This window comes from Stomoxys calcitrans, chromosome 4 (genome assembly GCF_963082655.1).
Source record: "Stomoxys calcitrans chromosome 4, idStoCalc2.1, whole genome shotgun sequence".
Taxonomy (NCBI): Eukaryota; Metazoa; Arthropoda; class Insecta; order Diptera; family Muscidae; genus Stomoxys; species Stomoxys calcitrans.
In genome coordinates this window covers 13,292,978-13,310,025 of record NC_081555.1, presented here as the reverse complement: position 1 = coordinate 13,310,025, position 17,048 = coordinate 13,292,978, and the positions used below count along the sequence as shown (strand labels likewise).

The window sequence follows — 17,048 nt, the reverse complement described above, 5'->3', positions numbered from 1 at the left end:
GCAATTACAGAGTCACAAGCTGTGAAAAAATTTGTCAACGCCGACTATATGAAAAATCCGCAATTACTTTTTGGGCAACCCATACTTAGTGCGACTCAGAATAAATTTCTGATGCAATTTAGCTACAATAGAATCGTCTGTCTGGATGTCTGTGCGTACACTTTAATCTGTGTACAAAATACAGGTTGCAATTTTTCTCCGATCGTCTTTAAATTTGTTGCGGCACATTTTTTTAGGCCTAGAAACGAAGCCTATTGAAGTTTTAAAAATCAATTCAGATTTGGTTATATCTCTTCTATTTTTATCGAACTTCTTTAATTTTAAATACAAACAAAACTTAAAAATGTTTAAGAATTATTAAGGGTATCAAAAATTTCCCTCAAATGTTAATCCTTCTGGAATGTTTGCCTTTATACATGATGCATAATTCTCAGCTAGATCACATCTGAAAAGTAGTTAAACATTAATAATTACATCAAAAAACCAATAAGGAAAGACAAAAGTCGGGCGGAGCCGACTATATAATACCCTACACCTACCTTACAATTATAAATTCGGGCAATATATTAATATATATGTACATGAGAGCTATATCTAAATCTGAACCGACTTTTAAACAGATCGTGTGAAAATTGATGTTACTAGGGCCTTATAAGTGCAAATCGGCCGATACATATATTACAGAGTCACAAGCTGTGAAAAAATTTGTCAACGCCGACTATATGAAAAATCCGCAATTACTTTTTGGGCAAACCAATATATGGGAGCTATATCTGAATCTGATCCGATTTCGATGAAATCTTGCAAATATGATCAGTAATAAGATCAGTAACAAAACAATCCGAGCCAAATTTTGTGCAGATCGGTTGAAAATTGTAGCTATTACGGCCATTTAAGTGCAAATCGGGCGATACATATATATGGGAGCTATAACTAAATCTGAACCGATTTTGATGAAATTTTGCAAATATGTTACAATCAGTAACATAACTAAATCTGAACCGATTTTGATGAAATTTTGCAAATATGTTACAATCAGTAACAAAACAGTCCGTTCATAATTTTTTGCAGATGGGTTGAAAATTGTAGCTACTACGGCCCATTAAGTGAAAATCGGGCGATACATATATATGGGAGCTATATCTAAATCTGAACCGATTTTGATGAAATTCTGCAAATATGTTAAAATCAGTAACAAAATAATCCATGCCAAATTTTGTGCAGATCGGTTAAAAATTGTAGCTACTACGGCCATTTAAGTGCAAATCGGGCGATACATATATATGGGAGCTATATCTAAATCTGAACCGATTTTGATGAAATTTTGCAAATATATTAAGATCTCTAACAGAATAGTTCATGTCAAATTTTGTGCATATCAGTTGAAAATTGTAGCTACTACGACCATTTAATTGCAAATCGGACGATACACATATATGGGAGCTATATCTAAATCTGAACCGATTTTGATGGAATCTTGCATATATGCTAAAATCAGTAAAAAAAACAGTCCGTGAATAATTTTGTGCAGATCGGTTGAAAATTGTAGTTATTACGGCCATTTAAGGGCAAATCGGGCGATACATATATACGGACATGGCTAGATCGAATCAGAAAGTGATTCTGAGTCGATCGGTATACTTATCAATGGGTCTAGCTCTTCTCCTTCTTAGCTTCTTTATAATACCCTGTACCACAGTGGTGGTGTAGGGTATAAAAACATAGGGGAGATTGTGCAAATAAAGTTGTAGGCAATGCAAATGCAAATTTGCCCATCATGAACATTCCATTAAGGAACAGGGGCAAACAGCTCACAGATCAATGAGTGCAGTCCTATTCGAATTTAAGCTCAACGACAAGGGGTCTCCTTTTTATAGCCAAATGTCGCCAGCATTTGGAGGTGATAATCACCGCTGAAAAATGTTTTCTGATGTTCACGCCAGGATTCGAACCCAGGTGTTAAACGTTATTGGTGGACATGCTAACCTCTGCGCTACGGTGGCGGTAAATTGCAAATGTTTTTTATTCACATACTTACACATTTTTCCCCACAGGAACTGTATTGACACAATATCTGCCAGCTTCTTCCACAATTGGATATAACGAAGAATTCCTTCTGGTTGTCCAAAAGGCAACTGTTTGTGGTAGATTAGCCGCTAAGGTATTGTCACTGTTTAACTAATGAAAAGACAAGAAATTATATAAAAAATTACTATTTATTATATAAACAAATTTTAAATATATTCACATAGGTTTTTGTAAAGCAAGTAAAAACGAGCTATGTACGGCGGAACCGAAATTTGTATCATCTACAGCTCACAACAGAACTACACATTGATGATAAAATTTTCCGTTTTTATGGGATTTGGTTAAAAAGTAGTTTTCGTAAATTATTTCAATAAAAGTCGAGCAATATCTATGAGTGTTCAATTTGTTTTCATTACTTTATTTTATTTTACTTGCTTGCACTTTCTTCTATTTGGTCTTTAATTCTTGATATTATTTATATCAAGTTTTAACATTTTTTATTTTGTTTGACACTAAAACTTACCACTTTGCAAGCCATCATAATGCAGGCACGATAGCACTTAAGTTTCTCACTGGCAAAAAGTTCGAAACGAATTCCTTGATTTACTTCATCTATAAAAAATACTTCTTTTTCTTATAGCAATGATTACTCTACACTTTTCTAATGACTTACCGCGAGATAGATTATGTTGTCTCATGCAAGTTTCCAAAACATTTCTTATGTAGGGGCCGCTACACCAAGTATTCTTAAAGAAAAGATCAAACGGTTTACAACACTTTAGTTGGATAACAATTTTTTTTGTTGGCTTTTATCTCACACTGGTTGTAGAATTTCACTTGCAACCAAACAAAGAGCAGTTGTTAAAATCAGTATCGTTTTGGGAACATTGTCATAAAAATGCTCCATTAAATATTATTATTTTTATTTACTTGAATACAAATAGATCTTCAAGTATAATGATTTAAATTATTTATTTAATATTGGGTTGCCCAAAAAGTAATTGCGGATTTTTCATATAGTCGGCGTTGACAAATTTTTTCACAGCTTGTGACTCTGTAATTGCATTCTTTCTTCTGTCAGTTATCAGCTGTTACTTTTAGCTTGTTTTACAAAAAAAGTGTAAAAAAAGTTTATTTGATTAAATTTCATTCTAAGTTTTATTAAAAATGCATTTACTTTCTTTTAAAAAAACCGCAATTACTTTTTGGGCAACCCAATAGATAAAAGGTAAATCAAATAACCGATTTAAGCTTGCTTATTACACAATTTGCTTAGTACACTGAGAAAATGTTTATCCAAATTTTAAAGATTTGAATAAGCAAACTTAATTTAAAGATGATCAAATTTCCAAATTTTTAAGTTTTTTTTTTTTTTTTTATTTTAAATGGTAGTTTATTAAATTCTTAACTTTGCGTCTTGTTATTATTGAATTTTAGGAAATTGACCTTGCGACAAGACAACAGTGAACCGTAGTTAATTAAAGTATACACTAGGGTGATGACTTTTTCTTTTCTTACATATAGGGCGATTTAAAAAAAAAAAAATCAAGTAAAAGGGCGTTAAGTTCGGCCGGACCGAACTTTGGATACCCACCACCTCGGGTATATATGTAAACCACCTTTCATCAAAATTCGGTGAAAATTGCATACCTTATGCCCCATAGCAGCTATATCAATATATGTTCCGATATGGACGAAATACTAATAAGTAAAAGTTATTGTTCAATTGTATATAACAAAATATTGGTCTTTTTAGTAGTTATATCTAAAAATAAACCGATCTGACACGACACGGATGTCGAAAAGCATAACATAAGTCAGTGTGTCAAATTTCAGTGCAATCGGATTAAAAATGCGCCTTTTATGGGGCCAAGACTTTAAATCGAGAGATCGGTCTATATGGCAGCTATATCCAATCGTGATCGATCTAGACCAAATTGCAGAAATATGTGGGGCTTAACTTAACTCTTTGTCCCAAATTTCGGCAACATCGGACAATAAGTGCGCCTTTTATGGCTCCAAAACCTAAAACCGAGAGATCGGTCTATATGGCAGCTATATCCAAATCTGGACCGATCTAATCCAAATTGCGGGAGAATGTTGAAGGGCCTAAGACAACTCACTGCCCCAAATTTCAGCAAAATCGGATAATAAAAGTGGCTTTTATGGGCCTAAGACCCTAAATTGGGGGATCGGTCTATATGGCAGCTATATCCAAATCTGAACCGATCTGAGCCATATTAACGGAGAATGTCGAAGGGCCTAACACAACTCACTGCCCCAAATTTCCGCAAAATCGGATAATAAATGTGGCTTTTATGGGCCTAAGACCCTAAATTGGGGGATCGGTCTATATGGCAGCTATATCGAAATCTGGACCGATCTAATCCAAATTGAGGGAGAATGTTGAAGGGCCTAACACAACTCACTGCCCCAAATTTTAGCAAAATCGGATAATAAATGTGGCTTTTATGGCCCTAAGACCCTAAATTGGAGGATCGGTCTATATGGCAGCTATATCTAAATCTGAACCGATCTGGGCCAAATTGACGAAAGACGTTGAAGGGCCAAACACAACTCACTGCCCCAAATTTCAACTAAATCGGATAATAAAAGTGGCTTTTATGGGCCTAAGACCCTAAATTGGGGGATCGGTCTATATGGCAGCTATATCCAAATCTGAACCTCCAAATTGACGAAAGACGTTGAAGGGCCTAACACAACTCACTGTCCCAAATTTCAGCAAAATCGGATAATAAATGTGGCTTTTATGGCCCTAAGATCCTAAATCGGAGGATCGGTCTATATGGCAGCTATATCCAAATCTGAACCGATCTGGGCCAAATTGGCGGAGGATGTCGAAGGGCCTAACACAACTCACTGTTTCAAATTTCAGCAAAATCGGATGATAAATGTGGCTTTTAATGGCATAAGATCCTAAATCGGCGGATCGGTCTATATGGCAGATATATCCAAATCTGAACCGATCTGGGCCAAATTGACGAAAGACGTTGAAGGGCCGAACACAACTCACTTTCCCAAATTTCAGCAAAATCGGATGATAAATGTGGCTTTTATTGGCCTAAGACCCTTAATCGGCGGATCGGTCTATATGGGGGCTATATCAAGATATAGTCCGATTTAGCTCATCTTGGAACTTAACCTGCTTATGGACAAAAAAAGAGTCTGTGCAAAGTTTCAGCTCAATATCTCTATTTTTGAAGACTGTAGCGTGATTTCAACAGACAGACGGACAGACGGACGGACAAGTCTAGATGGTCTTAGATTTTTACGCTGATCAAGAATATATAAACTTTATAGGGTCGGAAGTGGATATTTCGATGTGTTGCAAACGGAATGACAAAATGAATATACCCGATTCGTCGGTGGTGGGTATAAAAAAAAAACTGAAGTACAAAATGTTTTTAAAGCTCAAGAGCCACACATATGAATCATCGCATAGGATCATCAAACACACTAGGAAGTTAAATATTCACGTTGTCTTTGGAAATGATGAATATTAGCGGGAGGTTGTTCTTGTCGCGGCAGAAGTTGTAAATATAAGTCTTGCATAACCTTAATCGCAGGCTCACAGCACTGGCAAATGTTAATTGGAGACTCATCTTTTTTCCAGTGGGTCTTCAAGCATTTGAGAGCTTTTGGGTAATCATTCAGAGCTACAGATAGTTCTTCAATATCCTTAGTGCGGAACAATTGACTACTCAACCAATGGTCAGCCCCTGAGTGAGATATTAGTGAACAGATTTTGTGCAACCTGTTCCGAGTTTCAGGCATCAGAATAATCGCAGGAAGAGTAAGAATCGTACTAGAGTTCCGGCGTGTATTGCGGATATTTGGGATCTGCTTTAACTTTATAAAAGGGAACATACTCTTCTCAGTGATGTGACGAAAAACACTAGTGAGGTGGAAGAGAAACTTCATGTCATCTTTACAGCCCCCTGTTTCCTTAATCTCTCTTTAAATCCTGTGCAAAGAAGTGTTCGATGTTTGTTGATTTATTCGACCCATGAGAACTCGATAAACGCGATCCAGCATATAGTGCTGGCTTGGGAGGAGGGGGTTAATCTTTCTAATCGAACATTTGCGGCAGTCGAACTATTATGTCTGTCTTTTTGCCCGTATTCACGCTTGTTGAATAGGCAACAATAGGCAACAATCATCATTGAATAGGCAACCTTCTGCGATTCTGTTCTCAAGGAGTTTGTCGTCAAAGTGCTTACTCCACTTTTCGGAGCTTTCCACGTATTCCTTCGGCCGAATAGCTATCTTTCATATAGCCTTCTTAATCCAAGGATCTGTTGATTTGGAAGTTTCTTTTCAGTAACTTTTCAATAATCAAATCATTTCGCTTAACATAATTCTCATTGTCATTAGGCTTGACTCAACTATCAACTAAAGTAATCATATACATGATCGTTTGTCGAAATCCCGATAGCAGTCGAAAGCTAGCTAATCGATATTTTGCACAGAAACTTCTTATTGATGTAGGTTGTTGTTGTTGTTGTAGAAGTGGGTTGTACACTGTGGCGGCATCCCCTCCCAATGAAAGACTCCATCGGGTCCGGTACATATATCCAGCTATCATGGGATTAATTGATTTAGGTCGTATAGACCATATTGATTCAGATTTAGATACAGCTCCCAAACAAAGTGGTCCTTCCTGGCCTGACTTCTTGAGACCATAAAAACCTCAGTTTTTATCCAATTGTACTGAATTTTTACACGTAGTATTCTGGTATGACTTCCAACTTCTATGCCATATAAGGTCTAAATCGGATGATAACCTGATATAGCTCAATTATGAACCTATTTTCCGATTTCAAGTCTCGAGCCCTTGGAAATTGCAAATGCTGTCCGTTTAGACTGATATTTTGTACTTGTTTTGTTATAGCTTCTAATATGAATTGACCAAATTATTCTTGAATTAAAATTCTGCGGCCCCCAGAAGCTTTAACTTTTGTCTGGTTTGGCAATTGTGAATGAATGAGTCATGGTGATGGATTCCCAAGCTTTGAGCCGGTCGAACTTAGCACGTTTTTTTTTTCATTATTACAGTCACTACCGAAGGAGGGGGTATATTTATTTTGTCATTCCGGTTGTTACATACACAAATATATACTGATCTATCGATTTAAGGCCTTTGGTCTATTGAAGCCGCATTTACACTCCTATTTGGCTGAACTTTGGCATAGTTAGTTTTGTAAAGCTTCCCTGCATTCGGGCCATATATGGCTTAGATCGGTCTATTTTTGGATATAGCTGACATATATCCCCATTTATCTCTCCCCTTATATTGTATTGAACGCACATAAGGCCTATTTATTATCCAATTTCGTTGAATTTTGGAACAGTGAGCTGCGTTAGAACCTCAACGACAAGGCTGGATTTGGCCTTAATCGAATCATATTTCGATAAAGCTAAATCGAGTTCATAAATATTTAGTATATTTTCACCAGATTTTGTGGAAATGTGTTTGTGTAGTGATGGGAATACAAAATTCGGCCATACCTAATTAAATGCTGTTGTACCTGTTTTTAAATGCTTTCTGATACAGATTATTTTGGCAAATGTAAATTTTAATTAGCACGACATCAAAAATGCTTTATATTTTTTTGTAAACAAAATTTGACGCGTGACAAACTCTCCGGTTAATGTCCTAATAAAATGTACCAAATCGTAACCAATGATTGATTTATAGGGGAAGGATGCATTGGGGCAAAATGTACAAAATCGTAATCAATGATTGATTTATAGGGGAAGGATGCGTTGGGGCAGAACTGATATATTTTGGAGATTGCTTGCAATCTTTGAAAGTTAATTTAATTTATGTGTATAAAAGTAGCACACCTCTTATTCGTCCTGTGTTGTTTTTGCTTACACTATGATTTATTAAGAAAACGTTTTTACCTATGCCGATATTTTAGTAACTTTATGTACTTCTAAATGCTATAAAATTTATGTTTTTATACCGAAAGATGGGGGTACATTCATTTTGTCATTCCGTTTGCAACACATCGAAATATTCATTTCTGACCCTATAGAGTATATAAATTCTTGATCAGCGTAAAAATCTAAGACGATCTAGCTAAGTCCGTCCGTTTGTACGTCCGTCTGTCCGTCCGTCCGTCCGTCCGTCTGTCCGTCCGTCTGTCCGTCCGTCTGTCCGTCCGTCTGTCCGTCCGTCTGTCCGTCCGTCTGTCCGTCTCTCCATCTGTCTGTATGTCCGCTTGTATGTCCGTCTGTCCGTCTGTCCGCCTGTCTGTCTGTTTGTCTGTCTGCCTGTCTATCTGTCCAACTGTCTGTTTGTATGTCCGTCCGTCTGTTTGTCTTTCTGTCCGTCTGTCTGTTCGTCAGTCTGTTCGTCTGTCTGTTCGTCTGTCTGTCTGTCCGCCTTTCTGTCTGTCTGTCTGTTCGTCTGTCTGTCCGCCTTTCTGTCTGTCTGTCTGTCCATCCGTCTGTCCGTCTGTCCGTTCGTTCGTCCGTCCGTCTGTCCGTCCGTCTGTCTGTCTGTCCGTCCGTTCGTCCGTCCGTCTGTCCGTCTGTCCGTCCGTCCGTCCGTCCGTCCGTCCGTCTGTCCGTTCGTTCGTCCGTCCGTCCGTCCGTCTGTCCGTTCGTTCGTCCGTCTGTCCGTCCGTCTGTCCGTCCGTCTGTCCTGTCCATCCGTTTATTGGAATAACGCTACAGTCTTTAAAAATAGAGATATTGAGCTGAAACCTTGCACAGATTCTTTTTTTTTTTGTCCATAAGCAGGTTAAGTTCGAAGATGGGCTATATCGGACTATATCTTGATATAGCGCCCATATAGTCCGATCCGCCGATTTAGAGTCTTTGGGTCCATAAAAGCCACATTTATTATCCGATTTTGCTGAAATTTGGTACAGTAAGTTAAGTTAGGACCTTCGACATTCTTCTTCAGATCGGTTCAGATTTCGATATAAATGATATAAATCGAAATAAATGCCATATAGACCGATCCTTCGATTTAAGGTTTTGGGCCCATAAAATCCACATTTATTATCCGATTTTGCTGAAATTTGGGACAGTGAGTTGTGTTAGGCCCTTCGACATCCTTCTTCAATTTGGCCCAGATCGGTTCAGATTCGGATATAGGTGCCATATAGACCTATATCTCGATTTAAGGTTTTGGGTCCATAAAAGGCGCATTTATTGTCCGATGTCGCCGAAATTTGAGGCATTGAGTTAAGTTATGCCCTTTGACATTCCTCAGTAATTTGGCTCAGATCGGTCCAGATTTGGATATAGCTGACATATAGACCGATCTTCCGATTAAAGGTTTCGGGCCCATAAAAGGCGCATTTATTGCCCGATTTCGCCGAAATTTGGGAAAGTGAGTTGTGATGGACCCTTTGATATCCAGGTTGGTTCAGATTTGGATATAGCTGCTATATAGACCTATATCTCGGTTTAAGGTTTTAGGCCCATAAAATCCACATTTATTATCCGATTTTGCTGAAATTTGGGACAGTGAGTTGTGTTAGGCCCTTCGACATTCTTCTTCAATTTGGCCCAGATCGGTCTAGATTTGGATATAGCTGCCATATAGACCTATATCTCGATTTAAGGTTTTGGGTCCATAAAAGGCGCATTTATTGTCCGATGTTGCCGAAATTTGAGGCATTGAGTTAAGTTATGCCCTTTGACATTCCTCAGTAATTTGGCTCAGATCGGTCCAGATTTGGATATAGCTGACATATAGACCGATCTTCCGATTAAAGGTTTCGGGCCCATAAAAGGCGCATTTATTGTCCGATTTCGCCGAAATTTGGGAAAGTGAGTTGTGATGGACCCTTTGATATCCAGATTGGTTCAGATTTGGATATAGCTGCTATATAGACCTATATCTCGGTTTAAGGTTTTAGGGCCATAAAAGGCGCATTTATTGTCCGATGACGCCGTAATTTGGGACAGTGAGTGGTGTTAGGCCCTTCGACATCCCTCTCCAATTTGGCTCAGATCGGTCCAGATTTGGATATAGCTGTCATATAGACCGATCTCTCGATTTAAGGTTTTGGGCCCATAAAAGGCGCATTTATCGTCCGATTTCGCCGAAATTTGGGACAGAGAGTTGTGTTAGGCTCTTCGACATTTTTCTGCATCGTGACCCAAATCGGACCAGATTTGGATATAGCTGCCATATGGACCGATCTCTCGATATAAGGTTTTGGGCCCATAATAGGCGCATTTATTATCCGATTTCACTGAAATTTGACACAATTTTTCAATTTAAAAAAACACAACGTTTTGTGTAACCACTGTCCAAAAGAATTTGATGAAAGCCTTAAAAAACACCATTTTTTATCTCATCGCAGACACAAATCAAAAAAGTAATAAATCAAGTTTCGAAATGATCAAAAAGTTCCGAAATAATAAAAATTGTTTAATGTAGTGCATAACTGCCTTGGCCAATGTTAGTATAAATAAAATGCATACGCAATGTTTTTGCAGTAATACTAAAATTGAAGAGAAATAACACACTTCTCAAAGGGATTTTAGAGTGTTGTAGACTTTACATGCCTTCTAATAAAACCAATTATTAGTTACAACAAAAAATTCTAAAAATGAAACTTCTTCTAACATTGCTTTTGGGGTTTTTCGCCTTTGCCTTATGTCACAGAGCGGCGCCGGTAGGCTATAACTTTAATTTTTGGTAACATTTTATTTAAAAAAAAAATATTTTCAGACTACTTGGTGTAGCGGTCCAATTTTAAACCAAATTGTACGTAAATGCCTGAACGATTATGGCGGCACTGAAGGTAGGCAAGCTATTTTTTCATTGAATTCTAGTTTTCTTGAAACTAATGAAAGATTACAAACATTCCATAGCTGATATTGACGATTATGTATACCTAAAACCAGCTGCTAATCCTAAAATGAAGTGTTTCCGTGCTTGCTTTTTCCGAGAGTGTCAGGCGGTAAGTTGTTAAGAAACAAAAAACAAAGAAAGAGAGTGCTAAGTTAGGCGGGGACGAATTTTATATACCTTCCACTGTGGATTCTGCTAAAAATTTATACAAAATAAATTTGGTTGAAGCGCATAATTTTATTCTACATTTTAAACTTCTGTCAAATTAGCAAAAATTAAAGCTTCTAAGAACCGAACAAAGATAATCGAGATACATCCTATGGTGGAGGGTAAAAACGCATTAAGATCGGCCGAGCCAAAATTTGGATATCCACCACCTCAGATATATTTACCACCATTGGATGGGGGTATACTAATATATTGATTGGGATATATTCATTTTGTCATTCCGTTTGCAAAACATCGAAATATCAGTTTCTGACCCTATAAAGCAAAAATATATTCTTGATCAGCGTAAAAATCTCAGACAATCTAGCCATGTCCGTCCGTCTGTCTGTTGAAATTACGCTACAGTCTTTAAAAATAGAGATATTGAGCTGCAGAATTGCAAAGATGGGCTATATCGGACTATATCTTGATATAGCCCCCATATAGACCGATCAACCGATTTAGGGTCTTAGGCCCATAAAAACCATATTTATTATCCGATTTTGCTGAAATTTGGGACAGTGAGTTGTGTTAGGCCCTTTGATATCCTTCTTCAATTTGGTTTGGATCGGTTCAGATTTGGATATAGCTGCCATATAGACCGATCTCTCGATTTTAGTTCTTGGGCCCATAAAAGGCGCATTTATTGTTCGATGTCGCCGAAATTTGGGACAGTGAGTTAAGTTAAGCTCCTCGATATACTTCTGCAATATCACACAGATCGGTCCAGATTTGAATATAGCTGTCATATAGACCGATCTCTCGATTTAAGGTTTTTGGGCCTAAAAAGGCGCATTTGTTGTCCGATGTTGCCCAAATTTGGGACAGTGAGTTAAGTTAAGCCCCTCGATATACTTCTGCAATATGGCAGAGATCGGGCCAGATTTATATATTGCTGTCATATAGACCGATCTCCCGATTTAAAGTTTTGGGGCTATAAAAGACGTATTTATTGTCCGATTTCGCCGAAATTTGTGAGTTGTGTTAGGCTCTTCGACATTTTTTTGCAATTTGGCCTAAATCGGTCCAGATTTGGATATAGCTGTCATATAGACCGATATCTCGATTTAAAGCCTTGAGCCCATAAAAGGTTTGTTTTTAGATAAAGCTACTAAAAAGACCAATATTTTGTTTGTTATACACAATTAAACAATGACTTGGTCGAAATCGGAACATATTTCGATATAGCTGCTATGGGGCATAAGGTATGAATTTTTCGTCGGATTTTGACGAAAGTTGTTTTATATATACACCCAAGGTGAGGGGTAGGGCCAGGGCTAGGCCGAACTTTGGATACCCCCTTTTTATTTGTTGTTGTTTATACCCCACTCCACTACTGTGGTACAGGGTATATATATCACCCGATTTTAACTTCTAGAATCATATAAAGAGCATTTCTTGACCCATCTTGCCAACACTTTGCACAACGCTTTTCTGGACGACTGTTACAGTATCTGAGAAGTTTGGCCGAAATCGAATCAGATATAGATATAGCTACATGTTCGTCCGATTTTGAGAAGTATTGCAATAAAGTGCTCATTTGTTAACCGATTCTCTCGAAATTTAGCTGAAAGGATGTTCTTATGACTCTGGACATAGCTTTTGAATTTCATGGAAATCATTGTTGAACAATGATTGAGTTGAATTTCACACTTCTAGAGCCACTGCAAGGGGCCATCTGAAAACATTCGGCGAGGTCCATCAAAATTGGTTCAGAATTAGAACTAGCTCCCACTTTGTTCCTAAAGGGTATGTGTTGGGTATTATAAAGTCGTCAACGCCCGCCTTTTGCCTTTCCTTACTGGTGTTAATTAAACTTTTTGTTTTCTTTTCCTTTAGTTTAATATCGATGGCAGTCTGGTGTCTAATGCCCATATAACCGCTGGTTACTTGGCATCAAGGCGCAATCCCTCACATTGGCCGATTGTGGAACGCGCCGCAAAACACTGTATAAATATCATCCCAATTGGAACGAGCATGTAAGTGTTTTTAAAGAAAAAATATGAATTTATTACATTTCGATACGGTATTTTTTGTGAAGACTTTGTAATTAAGAAAAATATTACGAAAAAGTGATTATAAATTTTAAATACTTAATTATATGGTACTAAAACAAGTGCTTATTATGTGCCAAGCCCATGGGCTTAATGTGCAATAATGCGGGCGTATTTTTCCATGGCTCTTCCAAAGAAAAAATAAAAAATTTTTTTTTCCTTTTTCAGATGTGAACTCACAGATTCATTTATTCGATGCCTTGGAGAAAATACTCCTAAAGATGTTTCCTTAATGGGTGCTTTATAATTTTAAAAACATTCAATCTTATAAACATTTTAAAACAATAAATAAAACAAAAAAAAAAAAATTAAACAGAATAGCCAAAGATGTTTTATTTGTTATACTGACCGCCTAATTAAAAAAAAACAATATTTTTTAATTTCATTGATTTTAATTGACCCACTGAGCTTTAAAGAAAAAATGCCTTTGTATGGGTTTAAATCTTTATTTTATTGTTACGCTTATTAATGACTTAATAAAGAAAACCATAAAAATAAAAACCATAACAATCCTTGCCTTACTCGCAGATCTGCCTGAATCAACACACTGTTTCATATTTCATCAAATATCGGCTAATAAAGGCGGTCTTAGTGAGCTTAAAACCCTAACTTGGCAGTAAGGTCTATATGGTAGCTGTATCCAAATATGATTTGGCTAGTTCGAGAACAAACCTTGGTTGTCTACCAATTTTAAGATGATTCAGAATAAACAGTGGCACAGAAAAGTTCAAGAGAAAATCTTCCCTGTCAAATTTCGAGATAATTGGTCAACAAATGACCATTTTATTGCATTATTACTGCAAATCGGTCGAACATATATATAGGAGCTATTGGGTTGCCCAAAAAGTAATTGCGGATTTTTCATATAGTCGGCGTTGACAAATTTTCCCACAGCTTGTGACTCTGTAATTGCATTCTTTCTTCTGTCAGTTATCAGCTGGTACTTTTAGCTTGCTTTAGAAAAAAAGTGTCTCTACGTATGTATGTGCTAAATTTGAAGACGATCGGATGAAAATTGCGACCTGATAATTGTACACAAACTAACATGGACAGTCAGAGGATCGTTGTACTTATCAATGGGTCTGTCTCTCTTTCTTCTGGGTGTTAAAAACAAATGCACTAAGTTATAATATCCTGCACCACAGTAGCGGTTTATATGGCAGCCATATCAAATCATGGACGGATATGGCCCATCTACTATCCCTGCCGACCTACACTAATCGGAAGTTTTTGTACAAAATTTTAAGCGACTTGCCTTATTCTTTTAAAGGCGGACTAAATCGACTTAGAATGTCAAAACGTTCAAGAATATATATATATAATATATCAAGACATTGATCTGAGGCCTAACAAAGTGTAAATATTGGGTTGCCCAAAAAGTAATTGCGGATATTTTAAAAGAAAGTAAATGCATTTTTAATAAAACTTAGAATGAACTCTAATCAAATATACTTTTTTTACACTTTTTTCTAAAGCAAGCTAAAAGTAACTGCTGATAACTGACAGAAGAAAGAATGCAATTACAGAGTAACAAGCTGTGAAAAAATTTTTCAACGCCGACTATATGAAAAATCCGCAATTACTTTTTGGGCAACCCAATATTTACACTTTGTTAGGCCTCAGATCAATGTCTCGATGTTAGGCGGACAGACAGACAGACGGATCTTTACAATAATATCGCCATTTGTTAACCGATTCTCATTAAATTTTCCAAAAAGTATTCTCTTATTGGAGGCCACCGTAGCGCAGAGTTTAGCATGTTCGCCTATGACGCTGAACGCCTGGGTTCGCATCCTGGCGAGACCATCAGAAAAAATTTTCAGCGGTGGTTTTGCCCCTCCTAATGTCGGCAATACTTGTGAGGTACTATGCGGTGTCTACTGCTGCTCGCCATTCGGATAAGGCTATAAAAAAGAGGCTCATTATCATTAAGCTTAAATGTGAGAAGTTTGCCCATGTTCCTTAGTGGAATGTTCATGGGCAAAAATTTGCAATTTGCATTCTCATATGAATATCGACATTAGCAGTGAATTTCATTGAAATGAGTTCAGATTTAAATATAACACCCATATGTATGTATTGCTCGATTTTGACTTCTAGAATATTGCAGTTCACATATCCCTCATATATATGTATAGGGTTGCCCAAAAAGTAATTGCGGATTTTTTAAAAGAAAGTAAATGCATTTTTAATTAAACTTAGAATGAACTTTAATCAAATATACTTTTTTTACACTTTTTCTCTAAAGCAAGCTAAAAGTAACAGCTGATAACTGACGGAAGAAAGAATGCAATTACAGAGTCACAAGCTGTGAAAAAATTTGTCAACGCCGACTTTATGAAAAATCCGCAATTACTTTTTGGGCAACCCAATAGTAATGAGCTTATAGAAACTTTACAAAATTTTGAACGAAGGTTTCTCTTGTGACCCTTTTAATAACAGAGGAAATTTATAAAAATTGGTTCAGATTAAGATATAGGTATGTATCTCCCGTTTTGTGACTAGTATACCCCACCACTAGGATGGGGTATACTAGTCACTCCGTTTGTAGCACCTCGAGATATTGATCTGCGACCCCATAAGCTATATACTCTTGATTGTCTGGACATTTTGAGTCGATCTAGCCATGTCCGTCCTTTCGTCCGTCCGTCTGTTTGTCGAAATCACGATAGCGAACACATAAACCTAGTCACTTGAAATTTTACACAGATACTTACTATTGATGTAGGTCGTTGGGGATAGCAAATGGGCCATATGGGTTCAGGTTAGGATACAGCTTCCATATAAACCGATGTCCCAATTTGACATATGCAGCTCCTAGAAGCCGCAATTGTTATCCGATTGGACTGAAATTTTGCATGTAGTGCTCTGTGAAAACGTTCAATAACCGTGCCAGGTATGGTGTAAATCGGTCTATAACCTGACATAGCTTCCATATAACCCGATCACCCGATTTGATATCTTAAGCCCCTGCAGTCCGTAACTTGTGTCCGATTTGGCTTAAATTTTGCCTGTATGTGTTCTCTTACGACTTCCAACCACTGTGCCATGTACGGTTGAAATCGGTCTATAACCTGATATAGCTTCCATACAAACCCATCTCCCGATTTCACATCCGGATCCCCTGGAAGCCACAATTTCTGTCCGATTTGGCCAAAATTTTGCCTGTATGTGTTCTCTTACGTCTTCCAACAACTGTGACAAGTACTGTCTAAATCGGTCTTGAGCCTGACGTAGCTCCCATATATCCCATCGATTATCCTTATTTGATTTCTAGAAGCTTTCATTTTTGTCTGGTTTGGCAGAAATTTGGTACGTAGAGTAAAATTATGCCTTTCCACTAATTTTATTATGTGTCAATTTTACACAGTTTCCATGGTGGTGGGTTTCAAAGAGTCCGCCCGGCCGAACTTAGCACATTTTCACTTGGCACTCTTAGGCTCTTTGTACAAAGCATTTATCAACCAGTCTTCTTTAAATATTACACAACCATTTCCTCTATGTCCCCCCAGTATGTATGGATTTGGTCAATGTTTTACACTTGAATGTAAAGAAAATGTCAATTTCAAGCACTTAGCCAATGTGGTGCATCGCACCAAAAGATCGACTTTGCTCGACTTTAGCCTATCCTTACTTGTTTTAAGAAAATAAGCAAATTTTTATTTCGTTCTCATTACAAATTTTATTTTATTTCAATTTCAATCTCCATATGTAAATTGCAATATTTTTATACCCTCCACCATAAGATGGGGGGTATACTAATTTCGTCATTCTGTTTGTAACTACTCGAAATATTCGTCTGAGACCCCATAAAGTATATATATTCTTGATCGTCGTGACATTTTATGTCGATCTAGCCATGTCCGTCCGTCTGTACGTCTGTCTGTCGAAAGCACGCTAACTTCCGAAGGAGT

At 37.3% G+C, this 17,048-nt stretch overlaps 1 long non-coding RNA gene across 1 annotated transcript; it reads right to left on the bottom strand.

The window, feature by feature from the left end:
- Positions 1–2,079: 2,079 nt before the first annotated feature.
- On the bottom strand, positions 2,080–2,774 carry LOC131997328 (uncharacterized). The gene is made up of 3 exons (XR_009398197.1): positions 2,702–2,774; positions 2,552–2,640; positions 2,080–2,178 (listed from the first exon to the last, which is right to left on the bottom strand). It is a non-coding gene; the product is annotated as an uncharacterized LOC131997328 (long non-coding RNA).
- Positions 2,775–17,048: the final 14,274 nt, after the last annotated feature.